Source organism: Haliotis rubra, unplaced genomic scaffold (assembly GCF_003918875.1).
Source record: "Haliotis rubra isolate DU_JTF1 unplaced genomic scaffold, ASM391887v1 Scf14, whole genome shotgun sequence".
Classification (NCBI taxonomy): Eukaryota; Metazoa; Mollusca; class Gastropoda; order Lepetellida; family Haliotidae; genus Haliotis; species Haliotis rubra.
The window spans coordinates 1099918-1121004 of record NW_025765336.1 but is presented as its reverse complement, the minus strand read 5'-3'; the positions used below and the strand labels follow the sequence as shown (position 1 = coordinate 1121004).

At 40.1% G+C, this 21087-nt stretch overlaps 1 protein-coding gene across 1 annotated transcript in view; it reads left to right on the top strand.

Annotated features, from left to right (window-relative positions):
- The window catches only part of LOC124268697 (UHRF1-binding protein 1-like), a 133891-nt gene that overhangs the window by 88394 nt on the left and 24410 nt on the right, over positions 1-21087 (top strand).

Genomic DNA, 21087 nt, shown 5'->3' with positions numbered 1-21087 from the left:
TGGGAGAACTATTCCCCCTACGATGTGGGAGAATAGGGGGGTGAGGTGTGGTTGGAGCCAGGGGGATACACATTTTCTGGTAGCATTGAGGCACTTGAGATGCTTGGGGAAGCATAAAATAACAAGGGTATGTTCCAATATATGTCTTTAGGTTATTTGGTGAAATGAAACAACAAAACCATTTCAATAATCTTTCTAAAGAAATCTGGGGCGGTGGGGTAGCCTGATGGATAAATCGTTCGCTCGTCACGCCGAAGACCCGGGTTCGATTCCCCACATGGGTACAATGTGTGAAGCTCATTTCTGGTGTCCCCCCGCCGTGATATTGCTGGAATATTGCTAAAAGCGGTGTAAAACCAAACTCACTCACTCACTCACTCTAAATAAATCTCTGCTAAAAGTTTAACATCTTGAGCATGAGTTTGAGAATCACAATCTAAATAGTGATGACACCACATATTTTACTATAGTTAAGAAGTTTGTTGATAGTTGTTCAATAATTATACAAGGGAGTTTATGTTTTGCAGAGATTTCTTATGATGATAAAAGGACATATTTAGTTCTACCTCCACCACACACACTGTCTCTCTCTTTCCCCTGACACTCTCACTCCATCTGTCCATCCATCCCTCACCTGCTTAAACTAACACACACATTCTGACACTCACTCACTCCATCCATCCACCTGCTGCTTAAAACTAAAACACACATTCTGACACTCACTCCATCCATCCATCCATCCCTCCCCAGCTTAAAACTAAAACACATTCTGACACTCCATCCATCTATCCATTCATCCACCCACTGCTTAAAACTAAAACACACATTCTGACACTCATTCCATCCGTCCATCCATCCCTCCCCTGCTTAAAACTAAAACACACATTCTGACTCTCCATCCATCCATCCACCCACTGCTTAAAACTAAAACACACATTCTGACACTCACTCCATCCATCCATCCATCCACCCACTGCTTAAAACTAAAACACACATTCTGACACTCACTCCATCCATCCATCCATCCACCCACTGCTTAAAACTAAAACACATTCTGACACTCACTTCATCCATCCGTCCACCCACTGCTTAAAACTAAAACACACATTCTGACTCTCCATCCATCCATCCACCCACTGCTTAAAACTAAAACACACATTCTGACACTCACTCCATCCATCCATCCACCTGCTGCTTAAAACTAAAACACACATTCTGACTCACTTCATCCATCCATCCACCTGCTGCTTAAAACTAAAACACACATTCTGACACTCACTCCATCCATCCATCCACCTGCTGCTTAAAACTAAAACACACATTCTGACACTCACTCCATCCATCCGTCCATCCACCTGCTGCTTAAAACTAAAACACACATTCTGACACTCACTCCATCCATCCGTCCATCCCTCACCTGCTTAAAACTAAAACACACATTCTGACACTCACTCACTCCATCCATCCCTCCCCTGCTTAAAACTAAAACACACATTCTGACACTCACTCCATCCATCCCTCCCCTGCTTAAAACTAAAACACACATTCTGACACTCCATCAATCCATCCACCTGCTGCGTAAAACTAAAACACACATTCTGACACTCCATCCATCCACTGCTTATAACTAAAACACACATTCTGACACTCACTCCATCCATCCATCCATCCCTCCCCTGCTTAAAACTAAAAGACAAACACACCCTGCCTCTCTCCATCCCTCCCCAGCTGAAAGCTAGTCTCATTCATTCATTCATTCATTCCCAAATGTAATGTGTTTTGAACAGGGCTGATGGTAACATAACACCTTTTAATTCCAAACTTCAAAACTCCTTTCAGTGTGTCTCTTCACTTAATTTTGGCTCTTCAGGTAATAAAGTTTTCTTTTTCTCTTATTTAAGTTTCAATAATTGAGAAGGCTTATGCTTCTTGTAACTTTCTGAATAATTTCCGACAGGAATTATAACCCAGAATGTAACATTCAAACTCCATTAAAAAACATGTCACGAATAGGAAAAACTGAAAGCCTTTCTTCTTCCTTCCACAAGAGAGAAACAATATGTTGTGTTGAAGGGGGCGGTATTGCTTTCTGACAACAGAAATTGTCCATATGGGACTCTCTGTCACTCACTCAATTTTCTGGAGGAATTCAATACTGGATGTTCTTGTGATGTGATGACAGTTCCCTCGGGCAGTGTGTCAGTGAGTGCTGATGAAAGGTGACTCCAGGACTGAGGCAGGACTTGCAGGAGGGACATCGTGCTGACGCTGATTGTTTCCGCGTTTTATTTGGTGGAGCCTTCGTGATATATTGGTACTTGCTATAATGTTGTATCATCTTTCTTCATCAACCAATTCAGGATATGTTTTATGTTATTCGAGCTGTGTCTTTGTTGCAGGCAATGGAGTTAGTCGTCTATGTTATGATTGTATGGTGAAACACTTGAACTAAATCATATTATTTCTATTGGGCTCAGGATGCTCTGGATAAGTAAACATGATGCTGCATCATCAGAGTTTCTCTCTGGAGACTTGGTTTGACTTTTGGTGTGATTTATGACTTCATGAAATAGTAATTATTGGCGATAAGTTGGTTAAAAGAAATTGGTATATCAGGTAACAACTGTTACGAGTTTTCAAGTAATTAAATTGCAATGATTTGTCCAAGTAATTTAATGTGTTATGTATGGCTGAGATGAATTGAAAGTGGAAGCCAGAATTTTTTTCCGCCTGGGTAGTCTCCTTGACAGATCGTGTACACTCTGCTAAGCCTAAAGTGCTCATCCCAAATTCCTTGTACATGGTTTCACAGAGTGTAGAAGGTTGGTGACCCAATGACCTGCTTCATCTTACCAAGAGGTGCTTGAAGATAGTGCTTGTTACTACCCAGCCTGGTGATCAGGTGGAGGGACAAAAACAAGGACTGTCAGACTTGTCAGGTAGCAGTGTATGAAATAAGCCAAAAACCCAGCCAGACATTTGGGCTGGTAACTACAAAAACTCACCAGCCCAGAAGAGATTTAACCAGTCCTTCTTTTATACTAAATATACAGTGCCATTGGACACGTTATCTGAATATTTTTTTCACCCGTCCATCGGGCTGGCTAGCTGTAAAATTAGACCGTCCGACAGAAATCTAGCCCGTCTCGGGCGGTCAGACAGGCATTATTAATACACTGCAGGTAGCCCAGTGGTTGAAGCGTTCGCTCGTCTCGCCGAAGACCCAGGTTTGAGTCCCCACATAGGTACAATGTGTGAATGCAATTTCTGGTGTCCCTCACCATGATATTGCTGGAATATTGCTAAAAGTGGCATATAACTAAACTCACTCACTACTGAATGGTGGATAATGTGCTGGCAATGTATAACTGACATAAGTGTGAACTAGTACTAGCACATGCACACACTCACACTCATACACACATACACATACACAAACATACAATTTTTCCTTATCCTGACTCATGCTCTTTTTGCTTGTCTTCTTCTTCTTGCGAACATAGTGGAACACTTGTATCTCCCTAATTGAAGCTCCCTTCAATGTAAAATCACTAATTAGTACATCACGAGTTACCTCCCTTCCACAAGCGCGGGAACGAGGGCGCCACCTCTACCCATGTGCCTCACTCTCTCCTTCTTCGCCCAGTGAGCTGGACGTGAGAGCGCCTGTGTCTCCCGACACACTATATCCTTGGATTATATTTAGTTAGTTACCTCGTATAGACATCTATAGAGGTTTAGCTAGTATCCTTCAACAATTATATATTGATATTTAGTCGTGTTTCTACTGTTTATTCACGGGACGCCATGTTTGTTCTGTGGATTACGTTGATGAAAATTCTGTACTGTTGCAGATTACGTTTTTTATTCTGCTGCTGATCCGCATTTAATATGCCCTAGCTGTACTGCGCCATGTTCATTTTATTCACGTGGCAGTTGCGGTACTAATTTATCCAATTCTGCCTTTAATAAATAAATACTTTATGTTTGAGACGCGCAGCAGATAGGTCACGTATGCAGAGTCTAGCCATGACTGATACACCTGAACCCTCGCCAGTCTACTGCGGTTGGTCGACCCCCCTCCCGTCTGGTATTCCGCTAGAGTGGTGGAGAGGCGTGGGACGTAGTCCGCCGCCTCCAAGAAGCGTCCTGCTTCCCCAGACATCCCATCGTCGCAGCCGAAGACTAGAGGGCTTCTACTGCATCTCAACGCAGACTTCACACCCCCAGGGCAGCGTCGACCTCTGAGGGGAAATCAACGAAGTCTACTAGAACTTTCTCAGCCGAGATTGTTCCCGTCGCAGATTTGGGCCTGTATGATGATCAGCCGATCATCATACCTGATGTACATCAAAAGAATGACCGATGTCGGCAACAGTGATGTCAGCGCAGATCAACATGCAGCCTGATGTACTAACGCTGATATTCGATGATCTTCCTGAGGGTCCCGTCGCTACCAACACTCAACGCAGACTTCGCACCCCCAGGGCAGCGTCGACCTCTGAGGGGAAATCAACGAAGTCTACTAGGACTTTCTCAACCGAGATTGTTCCAGCCGCTGAACTGGGCCTCTACGATGATCAACCGATCATCATCCCCGGCGTACGCCACAAGAAGCGACCAGTGACATCAGCAGAGATCGCCATGCAGCCTGATGTCTCTACACTGATGTCAGACGACTTCCCTGAGGGCTCAGCAGCTGTCATCGCAGAGAGGGCACCGACCACTTCGTCGCAGACCATCCCAGACGAGCTGTTGCGGCAGATCATGACCATGATGGAGGGCCACTACAGACGGGAGAAGCAGCCAGCCCAGGGCCTGAGCAACGCAGACAACACCCCAGAGGCACCCCCAGTCAGCGTAGCAGCCACGACGAAGCAGCCTTCGAGAAGGAAGTCACAGACCACCTCGACGAAGGACCCAGATGTACAGTCTTCGCGAAGGCTTTCGCGAAGACGGGAGAGATCGTCACCGTCCTCGGCCTCATCCTCAGATGCGGACTCAAGGTCATCCCATAGACGCAGATCACCTAGACGATCTCCACGCCGTTCACCACGACGATCTCCACGTACATCACCACGTCGATCACCTCGCAGGTCACCACACAAGTCGGCAGCGTCACCCGACATAGAGATAGCAGCACACAGGTCACCATCAGAAGAGCATCAACCTCTCATCACCGATGCTGGTACAGAAGATGATGGAGACATCATCTTCTCAGACGCTGAGATAAGATATTGGATGGTAAACAACCTAGATTTATCTTCACCGTCCAAGAGTGGCAACTCAGCGCAGACATACCTGATGAAGGAAGACGATGTAGACGTCGTCACCCTACCTCCGATCGACCCGATTGCTGCGGTGCCACAGAATGTGGACACAGCCTACCATAAAGGCATGTAAGTTCAAACGCCAGAGGCGTATGTTCTTTGGCCTTAATAGATCTAGAACGATCAATGAGATTCTTATCACCAGATTTCGTGACACGACTTCTGAAGATGATAGGATGATCTACTCGGCTCTACTTATGCAGAACCAGCAAGAACCACACCCTGTATGAAGCTAACGCTCATATATTGATCGGACTCTAGACACTTCGATAAGGAAGTCCCAGGCCGCCTCCGCGAAGGAACTAGAGCCTCACCAGTTACAAGGGACGTCACGGAGGAGTAGCGCTTCGCCGACCCCACATCCTGTTGAACACAGAGGTCGTTCACGAAGCAAGCATGAGTCAGGATAAGTATAAAATATCAATTTTACTCTAAAAATTACATATATATATACTGATCGGGCTCTGACTCGATACCTTCGCGAAGGTCGCGAAGGCTAAGTGGCTCCAAGTCTGCTTCACCCAGAAGATCTAGAAGGGATACTTCGAGAGCTTCGTGAAGTCTCCGGCGTTCACCGAGGAAGTATCCTCCAAGGTCTCCATATACTAGCCACTCGTCATATATAGCTACTCGTCAGTCCGTTCAAGACATCGCATAAAGTGTCTATCAACTGTATGCCATATGCCGTCTATAAGCCTACGCGAAGACAATTGCACAGGCTATTTACAACACAGAACGTCGCTATATAAATTAGTCAACGACGTTTCATAGATATTCACAGAAATCAACTTTCCGTATAGATTGCTAGAATATGCTATCCCACACTACGATACGATTATCTACATGCGTGACCATTACGCAGATCTGCAGACAATTCAATATCGAAATTGAACAGCAACCTGTTACAGCGAGTATAACTCATAATCGTCAACGTTTCTGAGAAGTAATATGTACAACAAGTTCAGCTTTAATTCTACAATTATGACGATACATTCATGTATACAGTCTACAAGCTGACAACTTGCAAGTTTATTGTACCTTTATATAAGGAAGTCGGAATTATATCCAAAACTGAAGTTACTTTCACGACAGCCAGGAAAATAACCTACCCAGCATTAATATTACAGAGCGAGGTATTTCGCGCCGGAGGTTTCGCGCGTTTACCATTAACCCTCGAAACACGTGGTCACTCGGGTAACTTCGGAAAGCTACGGTGAAGACCGACGATTATGCTAATATAAACGACGGCAAGATTTTATACAAGGTTTTTTCCTGCTACACCGGTGACATCACAGCGCGGGTATTCTACAGAATCAAAATGCCTTGTTCTGATTGGACCGCGATGGACAACGACCTACGCAGAGGTCGGTCTTAGTTCACAGTTCAAGACTCACGTTACAAGTGACAACTATATATCAGTGAACGAGCAAGCCTCCTTACAGTCCAGTTAATCTGAACCTTCATGATTGGGCTGCTTTCTTCAGGTTAGAGACCTCCCCTGTCAAGTTAGGACGAGGGCACGGCAGTCAGGCGATTTTACATAAAGTTCAACGAGGACAGACACACCTGGTTGTGCACCTACATCGTCAAGGACTTCGCAGCGAATTTACCTAGACGACGGAATACAAGTGGATCTAAATCCACAGCGTCTCAGTCTACAACTGAATTTCATCATCAAACTACTAACACAACTAGATGGTGAGTAAACCTACTTAAGCTTTCTGATTGGAGGATTAAAACGGAAGTTTCACGCTCCAACTTCGGGATCTGTATATAGTGCTCCAACACCTCACAAGTGAGGTTTATGAACACGCCTGGATGACATACTTGGACTTCATGATACGATGATTCTATCACGATGGCCAGCAAGAGCACTGTAAATTTATCTCCACCGAACCAAACAGGAGGGAAAAATGCATCAGATTATTTCCTCTATATTCAAGTTACGCAGACGGAAGTCTCATGTACTACCATCTCCTTGGATCAGAACTGTCATACTATGTGCCTACAAGACTGATGGACCCGATCCGACCCTCCATGAGCTTCTAATACTCATGATATTAGAGCTAACTGCTACAATTGATTTACACAAATGTTATTTGAAATTATGGAGGGGTTATTTCTGGAGATCCGATATGGTGGTTGCCAACCATTATCTGAGAGATATCACCGTCAAGGACGTCTCAGGTATCCACCAATTCGGTTCCAGGGTCCTCGCACAACAGTTGACAGTTCCTCGGAGAAGATAAGTCAATCTTACAGATTTCTACTTATCTTATAACAGTACTAAATAGCTACATGCTATATATAATTTGCTTAAGTTCTTTTTTATCATCACAGTACTATGATTATTACATCATACAATATATAAGTTAACAACTCTACAGAGTTTGTTATTATATATTTACCTTAAGTTAATCATATCTTAAGCGTAGTACTATGGTTGCATTATAAATGCATTAGCTAATAAACTCTACAGAGTTTTTGGCTATTATATACGTAGCTTAAGTTAATTATATCTTAAGCATAGTACTATACACATATTATAAAAATATATTAGCTTACAAACTCTACGGAGTTTTTGCTATTATATAGGTAGCTTAAGCTTATTCATATCTTAAGCTCAGTACTATGTTTATATCATATAAGTATATTAGCTAACAAACTCTAAAGAGTTTTTTGCTAATTGGCTTAAGTTTCATCATATCTTAAGCATTATGGTTACATTATAACATGTATTAGCTAACAAACTCTACGGAGTTTTTGCTATTATATATGTAACTTAAGCTTATTCATATCTTAAGCGCAGTACTATGTTTATATCATATAGGTATATTAGCTATCAAACTCTAAAAGAGTTTTGCTATTATATATTTGGCTTAAGTTTCATCATATTTTAAGCTTTATGGTTACATTATAACATGTATTAGCTAACAAACTCTACGGAGTTTTTTGCTATTATATATGTAACTTAAGCTTATTCATATCTTAAGCGCAGTACTATGTTTATATCATATAGGTATATTAGCTATCAAACTCTAAAAGAGTTTTGCTATTATATATTTGGCTTAAGTTTCATCATATTTTAAGCTTTATGGTTACATTATAACATGTATTAGCTAACAAACTCTACGGAGTTTTTGCTATTATATATGTAGCTTAAGGTTTCCTTCATATCTTAAGCTCAATACTATGTTTATATCATATAAGTATATTAGCTAACAAAACTCTAAAAGGTTTTTTGCTATTATATATTTAGCTTAAGTTCATCATATCTTAAGCAGTATGGTTACATTATAAAATGTATTAGCTAACAAACTCTACGGAGTTTTGCTTTTATATATATAGCTTAAGTTTAATCATATCTTAAGCTCAGTACTATGTTTTTAACATAAAAAGTATATTAGTTAAAAACTCTAAGGAGTTTTTTGCTATATACATTTAGCTTAAGTCTAATCATATCTTAAGCTTAATACTATGGTTACAATATAAGTCTATTAGCTAATAAACTCTACAGAGGTTTTGGCTATTGTATATGTAGCTTAAGTTAATTATATCTTAAGCACAGTACTATACTCATATTGTAAAAATATATTAGCTAACAAACTCTACAGAGTTTGCTATTATATATGTAGCTAAAGCTTATTCATATCTTAAGCTCAGCACTATGTTTATATCATATAAGTATATTAGCTAACAAACTCTAAAGAGTTTTGCTATTATATAATTAGCTTAAGTTTAAGCATATCTTAAGCTTAGTACTATGTTTATATCTTAAAGTAATTTAGCTAACAAACTCTAAGGAGTTTATACTAGCAATTTAACAAGCTTAAGTCTATTAGTCTTAAGCATTGTATTAATGTTATATATACTTTATCATAATAAGTACATTGTAATAAGTACATTGTAATAACCTTTATATGGCAGCTGATAAGTTAGCAGCAGGAATTCATCAGTTCAGTGCCTTTATGAAGTTCCCATAGGGTTATTACAATCATCACAGTTCAAATCACTAATTATTAAAATCCAAAGTATTATATATTCCCACCTCCTTTTCCGTAGGATTCTACAAGCAAAAAGAGCATGAGTCAGGATAAGGAAAAATATGTAATTTTTAGAGTAAAATTGATATTTTATACTTATCCTGACTCATGAGGTAAGCCCTCCCATCCTCCCCACATAACACTTTGGATTTCCCTGTAAATTCAAATGTTGGGCTCAGTATATGAGGAGAGAGTGAGGCACATGGGTAGAGGTGGCGCCCTCGTTCCCGCGCTTGTGGAAGGGAGGTAACTCGTGATGTACTAATTAGTGATTTTACATTGAAGGGAGCTTCAATTAGGGAGATACAAGTGTTCCACTATGTTCGCAAGAAGAAGAAGACAAGCAAAAAGAGCATGAGTCAGGATAAGTATAAAATATCAATTTTACTCTAAAAATTACATTTTTACTTTTTCAAGTGATACCTTGAATAATTATTGAAACAATTTGTTTATTTACGGTATATTTAAAAGCCAGGTTTCAGAAGTAGTCAGTTTTCCCAAACCCTGATGTGACTAAATATCTTATGCGTCATCACATCTTGTGGCGGCATCATGTCATGGGCAGTTATGAGACTGTTGTCAACATTATACATTTAGCAGAGCTCCAGATAAGATTAGCTCATGTGGGTACTGTACCCACTGTATTTTTTTGGAGTGGGTATTATGAATGTTGAGTGGGTATTTCAGTTTCCATTTCCCACTGCTTTCAAATATGTGCGTATTTCTGTCATTTTACTCACCTAAATATTATGTCATTGAGTAAGTTTACTAAGCAGGTATGTTCTGCCTTATGTCATACCTAATCAAAGCCAACTTAAATATAATGGAAATGATTTCATAAAAAATCCCTCATCCTATACTGACAGTACAACACTTGTCCTATACTAACAGTACAACTTGATAGCAATCGATGTCTTTTCATTACGCGAGCGATTTTTATAAATATATTCCGTACGCATTTGTTTTAAACAATTTGCGTATCTAACATTTTCAATGCGTAATTGGTACGCAACAATTATTTTTCAATGCGTAATTGGAAATTTTCTATGCGTATTTTACCCGGATACGCAGCTTATCTGGGCCTCTGATTTAGTATTCGAGTTTGTCAAATTGTGACGATAAACTTAAAAAATCTTTGGTGTCTTCACTACATAGTTTGGATACTTTCCTAAATATGATGAAATTACACTTCCTTGGCTTCTTGTGTAACTGGGGACTTGAGTAAGTGGTCTAAAGCTTCGCCAGTGAAACTGTTCATTATTTTGCCTCACTTTATACACCATATCCATCCCATGATGGAGTTGAAATGTTTGAAAGAGATATGCTTAAATTCACTCGCTCGGTCTGGTGTCATTTATCTCATTTATTTACTCACCAGCTTCATCCACTTCACATTAATTATGTCACAATTACTTTTTAGAAAATTTCATGAATATTCATGGCCTCATTGAGTAGTTTGGCCTGTGAATATATGCATCAATCTGGTTTAATATGTCCTTTGCTTTGAACTAACAAGATGGACGATGACGAAAGTTCACAGTGAGCCAGGAAATGTATTGATAAATTCATGTTGTTTTAGGAAGAATTAATCAGCAGTGTCAGAGAATTAATGCTTTTAAGAATTGACATCAATATTGTTTGTTTATGATATGTATTAAGGACCTGTGTGCACACTGTGTGAATGAAAGATGCATAGTGGATTTACATAAACAACGTGTGGACATATTTAAATTAATATAACACCATACAGAGAAATATTTCAGCTGTATGGAGACAGTCTGTAAATAATTGAGTTTGAACCAGACAATGCAGTGATCAACATCGTGAGCATCAATCTACACAATTGGGATCTGATGACATGTGTCAACCAAGTCAGCGAAGCCTGACCACCTGATCCCGTTAGTCGCCTCTTACAACAAGCACTGTTGCTGAAGATCAATTCTAACCCAGATCTTCATGCTTGACAAGCATGGGTTGCTGAAGACCAATTCTAACCCAGATCTTCATGCTTGACAAGCATGGGTTGCTGAAGACCAATTCTAACCCAGATCTTCATGCTTGACAAGCATGGGTTACTGAAGACCAATTCTAACCCGGATCTTCACGAGTTTTTAATTTATGGATTTAAATTCTTATATCTGCAAATGTCAACCAGCATCTTTCAGCAATAAATACCACATACTATCAGCCAATCACGAAACAGCAGTGAATTAGCGGGTCCACACAAATTGTTTGACAGTTGTTAGAAACAAACTAAAAAATAATTGCTTGGTTAGAATCACTTGCAATGTATGTATTTTCATTTAGTCCACTGGGAAATGTTACGTGTCCTCCCTGTATTGTTTTCGTCCTGCATTGTTACATCTCCGGACACAGAACAAATGTTTTCAGGAAAATCCATTGAGCGCTGTGACTTGCAGTTCTGGTATCTCCCATACGGACTGTGATGTTGGGATGTAAAGTGTTAACACGACAAACACTGATTGTGTAACCAGAAATACGTAAATTACTCTGAATTCTGTATTACCATTAATACAGGGCAGACAACAATGTGAGCCATAAATTGCATTTGTTTTTCTGCCGTTTGATCAATCAGTTTTGAGTTAAGTATTATCTGTGAACGACTTTCTGTGTAGATTTTAGGTTAAACGATACATTTAGTTGAACTTGTTATGTTGTACCTACCAAACAAAGACAAAACTATTGCCGCATGTATTGTAACAAAAACATATCGCCATATACCTATAATACTGTACGGTCATTCTGGACATTACTGGTGTTTATTTAATATGTGGGGTGGTGGGGTAGCCCAGTGGAAAAAGCAATCTCTTGTCACGCCTAAGGCCTGGGTTTGATTCCCCACATGGGTACAATCAATGTGTGAAACCCAGTTCTGATGTTCACTGTTGTGATGTTGCTGGAATAATGATAAAAAGCATACTCACTCGCTCGCTCACTCACTCACTCACTCACTCACTCACTCACTCACTCACACACTCACTCACTCACTCACTCACTCCTCACTCACTCACTCACAGATTTCCTTCCCCATCGAGCTGACACACCATGATGCTGTTTAAACTGGTATTAAAATACACTCACTCACTAACGTCTTAATTATTGTCATAAATCAGTTCTCCCCACCATGACGACCCCAACAACACACTCCAGAACCTAGAAGGCAATATTGTCACTTGCTTCGTCCCGTCGTGATAAATGTATCAATAGAGTGTTGTAGTGTAAGATGTGTTCTTCCATTAATAACCACTGCCCTCTATATCAGGAGGAAAATATGGCTGATATCCACCGTTGATAGGAACTGCTGATCGTTCCTGTCCAGTTGACATTGTTCTTGAAATCAATCATTTTCTTTACTTCCTTAGTGGATGAAAAGGGGGCAGTGGGGTAGCCTAGTGGTTAAAGCATTTGAAGGCATGTACTATTGTCATGGGTACAATGTGCATGTCATGGGTACAATTTCTGGTGTCCCCCATCGTGATATTGCTAAAAGCGATGTAAAACCTCACTCACTCACTCACTCACTCACTCACTCACTCACTCACTCACTCACTCACTCACTCACTCACTCACTCACTCACTCACTCACTCACTCACTCACTCACTCACTCACTCACTCAAATGTTTGGTAAACGGGATCGGGTGGTCTGTTTGACATATGTCATCTTTATCCAATTGCGTTGATCAATACTTATGCTGTTGATCAAAGGATTGTCTGGTCCAGACTTGATTATTTACAGACTACCGTCATTTAGCTGGAATATTGCTTAGTTTGATGTTAAACAACGAACACTTTTTCTCACAAGCTAACTTCTAAAAGTGTTATCCAAAGTATGAGAACTGCAGGATATTATTTTTTATATTTATTGGACTCTTGAAATTGAAAAAAACACATAATCAGATTTACACATTTTTCATGCGGACATGTCATTCAGGCAAAATCAGTTTTAAGTTACTCAGTCTTTTAAAAAATAATCATGTTTAAGACTAAGCATGGTAGATTTGCTCACCATTCTGCCAATATGTTGCCAAACTCCTTGAATAATACATCCCGAGTTCTATCCCTTGTCCTACAAACACATACCGTGACAAATAACTTCCTTTGTAGTCCAGGAAAAAACAACTTTAAAAGGATGATAAAATATTGTGATAAATACAGGAGATTAATTGCAGCTGATGTCGCAATTTAAAAACTACTTATTTCATCCTTCAACTTCTTCAGGAAGTTGAAATACAGTGATGATTCACATGAAATATATATCAGCTGTTGGATAATCTAATTAATCTGAAACTTAGTCGCAGATAGGGCAAAAACATCGTAGCTATGAGAGAATTTTGAAGTATTTTTGTTCCTTATATCACATGCATATATCCCGATTAGAGGACCGAGTGAAAATAGCTTTCACACACGTTCCATCAACGTCAGTGTAATTCAGCTGATTTAATGCTGTTTCCACTAAAGAGTCGGCTTTGGTTGGTGTAATGGCTCATAGCAGACTGAAAATCACAAATTAGATCTCAAATGGTGTACTTAGCATCCTGAAAACATTTGTATCGGTTGAGTTCGTAGGTTTGATGTGATTCAAAATCGGTCAGATACAAGCTGCTGCAGCTTGAAACATGTTTATTGACTTCTGTTGGGAATACATTTATTTGGACACAAGGTGGGAAAGGCTTGTCATATATATATATGCTATGCAACTGACAATAGTTTCTCATTAATGGGGGCGGTGGGGTAGCCTAATGGTTAAAGCGTTGGCTCGTCACGCCGAAGTCCCGGGTTCGAATCCCCTCATGGGTACAATGTGTGAAGCCCATTTCTGGTGTCCCCCGCCGTGATGTTGCTGGAATATTGCTAAAAGCGGCGTAAAACCAAACTCAGTCAGTCAGTTCTCATTAATGTGCCCTGTGGATTTTTGTGTCGTCTCAAGAGACATATATATTCTTTAAAATCAGTAGGAGATTATGAATGTTAGATGAAAGTGCCACTTAACAGGAAGAGATAGGTGTTTATGGCTAGCTTCATATGCAAGACATTGTGCCCGTAACACTTTTCAGTAGAACACATCCTATGTGAATGGGGGCGATGGGGTAGCCTAGTGGTTAAAGTGTTCACTTGTCATGCCAAGATCACGGGTTCGATTTCCCACATGGGTACAATGTGTGAAGCCCATTTCTAATGTCCCCATCATGATGTTGCTGGAATGTTGTTGAAAGCAGCAATTTAAAACTATACTCACTCACTCATTCTGATTTAGAAACTTGGAACATTGATCAGTCTCTGTGGACCATTGTTCCTGTCCATTTAAACTGCCTATCAGTGATGTGATTTACTCAGTTTTCTTTATTTTTGTCCCCCGCCACAACACGGTATTCAGCTGCGTCCGTCCGCCCGTATGTACGTCCCGATTCTTGTTAACACGATATCTCATGAACTCACGATATCTTCAAATTTGGTGACAGCCTACATTGGTGGATTACGCAGACATCGGTTGATTTTGGTGATCTTGACCTCATCTTCAAAGTCACCATGACAATTTGACCACTTTTCAAACTCTTCTTGACGTGATATCTCATGAACTGTCATACCCAACGTCTTCAAAATGGTGACAGCCTACATTGGGGGATTACGCAGACACCAGTCGATTCTGGTGACCTTGACCTTATCTTCAAGGTCAACACAACACTTTGGCCATTTTTCAAACTTATGTAAACGAGATATCTCACCCAATGTCTTCAATTATGCCGACACCAGTCATTTCAGACATCTTTTATGTGACCAAAAATATAAAGCTGTAAATATATTATAAATATTTCATTCTTCTTTAGCGGCAGGGGACATTGCCATATTAATGGCAAACACTTGTTTGCTTATAAACTTGTGATGTAGCGTCTGCAATGCTTAAGTCGGTAGACTGTTGACAGCTGGAAACTGGCAGAAGTCAGAATACAGCGGCCATATGTTCAGTGTTTTACAGTCATGGGATTAGCAGACAATGGAACATGTTTATTTATTTTTCGTATATAAACTTCTAATGCAGCGTCTGCAATGTGGAACATCTGTAAACTATTGGCTTGATGGAAACTGGCAGAATGCATATGTTCAGTGTTTGTTATGATGAGCAGATTATGGAGTGAGTGAGTGAGTGAGTTTGGTTTTATGCTGCTTTTAGCAATATTCCAGCAATATCACGGCGGGGGACACCAGAAATGGGCTTAACACATTGTACCCATGTGGGGAATCGAACCCGGGTGTTCGGCGTGACGAGCGAACGCCTTAACCACTAGGCTACCCCACCGCCCCAGCAGATTATGGAATAGGTACCAGCAAACCCAAACTGTTGACAAACACCACATTGAAGGCATCCCATGCCAGTGACAATGGTACAGGATTAATTGATCCCAAACCAGGATGAACAAAATTAAGCTCAAAAGGAAATCAGGTAGCTACATTTAACTTTCGTTAAGTGATTAGAGTTACAGGTCAGATGATTAGAGGTCATCTCCCCATCTGAAGACAAGTGGTGTGTCATCTGTTGCAAACTGTTACATTGCTAACAGACCAATAGACCAAATGCGTCGATTTAAGAACTTGCACTGGTGACACCTGTAAATGCAAAATGAGTGAGTGAGTGAGTTTAGTTTTACGCCGCACTCAGCAATATTCCAGCTATATGGCGGCGGTCTGTAAATAATCGAGTCGGGACCAGACAATCCAGTGATCAACAGCATGAGCATCGATCTGCGCAATTGGGAACCGATGACATGTGTCAACCAAGTCAGCGAGCCTGACCACCCGATCCCGTTAGTCACCTTTTACGACAAGCATGGTCGCCTTTTGTGGCAAGCATGGGTTGCTGAAGACCTATTCTATGTAACTGATAAATGCAACCTCTTATGTGTACCAACTTGCACCAAGTGGTGTGTCATCTGTTGCAAACTGTTACATTGCTAACAGACCAATAGACCAAACGCTACCAGACCACCCGATCCCGTTAATTGCATTTTACAACAAGCATGGATTCCGGTTCACTGTTCATTGTTCATGTCATGAAATTTGATGAAGTAGGCTAAGATGATATCATTAGTCCCAGAATAACTCAAGCATATTATATGATTGTATCCTGAGCGACAAGTGCAACCTGTTCTTGGCTGGTGCAACAAGATTAGTACCTAAAGTTGCATCAAGTGCAAATAGGTTTTTGTTTCCTTAAATGGAGCCATGACACGTTGATAATCAGACTGCATTGTCGAGTTAATGAATGTTTCACAAGTCATTGCAATGTTCCAAAAACATTAACTTTGAAATTTCCTATCTTTCTGCTGATGTAATACAAGACAGTAAGCAGTCATAACATCTACTGCCTTATATAGACCACCTCTGTGGTGTAGTGGTTAGAGCGTCCGCCCCGGAGAGCGGAAGGTCGTGGGTTCGATCCCCAACCGCGTCATACCAAAAGACGTTAAAATATGGTACTTGTTGGTCCCTGCCTGGCGCTCGTCATTAATGGGTACAACAAGGACTGGTTGGCTCGGAGTCAGTATAATGTGTCTGAGTGGGGTATTCATGCTTCACTGCGGCATGGTATCTCAGTGAGCTAGCACTATAAAACCAGCTTCAGTCTGGGCTAGTACAAGCAGCCGCACATACACATACACACGCATGCACGTCGTCATATGAGCGAAATATTCTCAAGCACGACGTTAAGCCCAATTTCACCTCACCTCACCTCTACTGCCTTATTTCACTACTGTGTTCCCAATTTGTTCATTCTTATCACGCAACTATTACAAGAAACTCTTGATATTTTGGAAATTAAATATATTTCAATTTTACTACTGTTTGGGATGAGAATATCAAGTATTACCTTGTCAAGTTGTCATCAGAGAACAAGGAAAACACTTTTCAAATTATAAAATGTAGTGGATAGTTTGTTTGTCATGTTCATGAGGTGTTTGTTGGGAGAGACAATTAGAAAACATTCCCCAAATGTTCCGGACAGCAAATTGCCATTATTGAATATGGAACTGGAAAATAGTTACAGTAATAAGGCTCCCTGTGTTGTTGTTACGTAATTATTGGTGTCCGATTATCGATCATAAGCCTGTAGACACGAGGTAGAATGAATTACCAGCCTCGGGTGCTCCTCAAGGTAATATATCATTATATTTTTACAAAAACAATGAGATTGTATTGTATGAGATGTTGTTCCAATCCCTGAAACTGCTGTTTACGAAGGTGTGCATAAGATCCAGAAATAAGCATGGGGAGTTGGAATCTATTGTGCAATGGAAAATGATCAGGTTTGGTTTGTTGTAATTTAACACCGCAGTCAGCAATACTGCAGCTATATGGTTGCGGTCTGTAAATAATCAAGTCTGGTGGTGGTGTGTGGTCCTGTGTGTAGAGCATAAATCAATTGAAGTTAAGCTGCGTCAAGCACGGAAAGTCCTTGGATAGGTGACCGTATTTGACAACTAAATAAAGACTCCTAAGGGTTTCTGGGACTTCAGTCCTGCCCCACAATGAAGCATATGTGATACATGTGGTCTCACAGCAAGTGAGTTTGTTCAAAATTGCCTCTGTTCACCCAGCAGAAAATGGGTACCCGGTGGGATAAGTTATGTGACTATTAACCATCAAGCACCTCTCAGGCAGCTTGAGTTATCCAGGGTAATAATAATCAGATTGTAGCATGCCACTCCGTGGTGCGGAATTCAGCGCATTACAAATGCCCTTATTATTATTGTTATTATTATCTTCCTATCAAGTTTAACAATCGATATGACCTTCCGAGCTCACAAAAATGACTTCAGCAATGAAAATATATTTTTTAATCTATCAAATATATCATGTCATTGTACAATGGTTATGAAAATTGTGAGCCACAGAGCCTTAGAGGACATGATTTTTAGCTCAAAATGTAATCTGTGTCAATGTCCCTTGATATCTAAGCATTGTTTTGTTGACCTTCCTTTTTGAAGTGCATTTCAGATGACAGCATTCCAACACAAACAATTTTGACATGGGAAATTAAGTTGTCAGAAACCAAGGCGTTATCAAAGCGCTGTTTGTTTTTGAATCCTTCATTGTCTGTGCTTGTGTCTTGTCTGTGATGCTTCCAGGAATTTCTTTGTTGAATACGTTTCAGTTTGCTTCTGTTTGTCACAAATGTCAAGTAGAATGAGAGTGTTTGATCTGAAACATCATCAAAATGAATAGTTGTCATAGAGCTGTATGTAATTACGGACTGGTGCGTAAGACAATACTGTATTACTGTTTCATGTATTTTATTGATATCAGAGAGGGAGTATATGTTGTTCACATATATGTGCATACCAAAATGTACTCACATGAACTCACATAAACACACTCACATGGACTTGCATGAACACTCACATGAACTTGCATAATCATTCACATGAATGCACTCACATGAACACATGAACATGTTTGCTCTTTGTAGGTAAAAAAATATTTACAGATCTTGATTACAACTGATAAGATGGATATCGGGTGCCACAGTTTATATGATTCTCTACATAACTAAAACTGAATTCCATTGGCTGTGTCTAGTATGTAAATGTACCCAAAAGATGCAGTTTTGATGCTGACTCTATAAACTACTGGTTTGCACTTTCAGGCCATATTACAATAATGTGAATATCATTAAAGTGACACACTTCTCATCCCTCACTCATACACTGGTATTTTATGAGTCTGGCTTCACATTCTGGATTTGACTCAACCCAAAAGAAAACTAGAATCTCTACTTTGCTGGGAAAGTTTCATCCCAAATATAATGTTACGTTTGACCACTTACTGAAAAGCAATGTCTGTTCATAGCTTTCAGTGATGGGCGCAGTGCCCATTTACACTTGTCACACAAGATCTGGACTACCAGTTGTCAGACTTCCAGTTTTTGTGGAAGCTGCGGAGGCTGAGTGAGTGAAGTCACAGACTGGCTGCACTCAGGTGCCATAGCACACCCTTTCTTGCAAACAAAATGGATGTTTTGAATGTCATATCAAATTATTTCACATTTAGACAATAGTAATGGTAATCTTTTCACAATGGTTAATATGGATGTTCAATATGAATTCTGTGTAGAATATTTCTTTACCTTTTGTTAGATGATAAAAATATTCTTTTTTAAGAAAAATATGTAAACTAAATGGGTAAATCTTCCCTCCATGCTATTAAGTATTTGGTTTTCAGTAAATGTTGGTTGTTGATAAAGTAGAGAGTCTTGCCATCATCATCCATTGCAGACTTGTTGACTTGTTGGGGAAGGAGGTAGCTCCTTGGAGGGATAAGTAATTCATTTATTGTATCACTAGTGAGACATGTCATTGGTAATTGGAGGAATGTTTAGGAAGTATTTTTGCAGCCAGGAACTTGATGATGTCTTCTTGAGACCATGGCGTTCTATCATGTACACTTCTGTTATGGAACCAGCTGTCTTCAGAGACCATGGCAGCACCTATCTATCATTATACACTTCTGTTAGCTTTCTGGTAACCAACTCTCACCAGAGACCAAGACACAGTATCTATCCATTATGTACTTTCTGTTAGCTTTCTGTAACCAATACTCACCAGAGACCAAGGCACAGTATCTATCCATTATGTACTTTCTGTAAGCTTTCTGTAACCAATACTCACCCAGAGACCAAGACACAGTATCTATCCATTATGTACTTTCTGTAAGCTTTCTGCATACTCACCAGAGACCAAGACACAGTATCTATCCATTATGTACTTTCTGTAAGCTTTCTGTAACCAATACTCACCAGAGACCAAGACACAGTGTCTATCCATTATGTACTTTCTGTAAGCTTTCTGTAACCAATACTCACCAGAGACCAAGACACAGTATCTATCCATTATGTACTTTCTGTAAGCTTTCTGCAACCAATACTCACCAGAGACCAAGACACAGTATCTATCCATTATGTACTTTCTGTAAGCTTTCTGCAACCAATACTCACCAGAGACCAAGAGACACAGTATCTATCCATTATGTACTTTCTGTAAGCTTTCTGCAACCAATACTCACCAGAGACCAAGACACAGTATCTATCCATTATGTACTTTCTGTAAGCTTTCTGCAACCAATAACTAGTGAGACATGACATTGAGTATCTGGAGGAATGTACTTTAGGAAGCTTTTTGCAGACTGACGTTAAGTGAGGTGATGGAGCCAGCTGTCTTCCGAGACCATGGCTTAGCACCTATCTATCATGTACACTTCTGTTACTTTTTGGTAACCAACTCTCACCAGAGACCAAGACACAGTATCTATCCATTATGTACTTTCTGTTAGCTTTCTGTAACCAATACTCACCAGAGACCAAGGCACAGTATCTATCCATTATGTACTTTCTGTAAGCTTTCTGCAACCAATACTCACCAGAGACCAAAACACAGTATCTATCCATTATGTACTTTCTGTAAGCTTTCTGCAACCAATACTCACCAGAGACCAAGACACAGTATCTATCCATTATGTACTTTCTGTAAGCTTTCTGTAACCAATACTCACCAGAGACCAAGACACAGTATCTATCCATTATGTACTTTCTGTTAGCTTTCTGTAACCAATACTCACCAGAGACCAAGGCACAGTATCTATCCATTATGTACTTTCTGTAAGCTTTCTGCAACCAATACTCACCAGAGACCAAAACACAGTA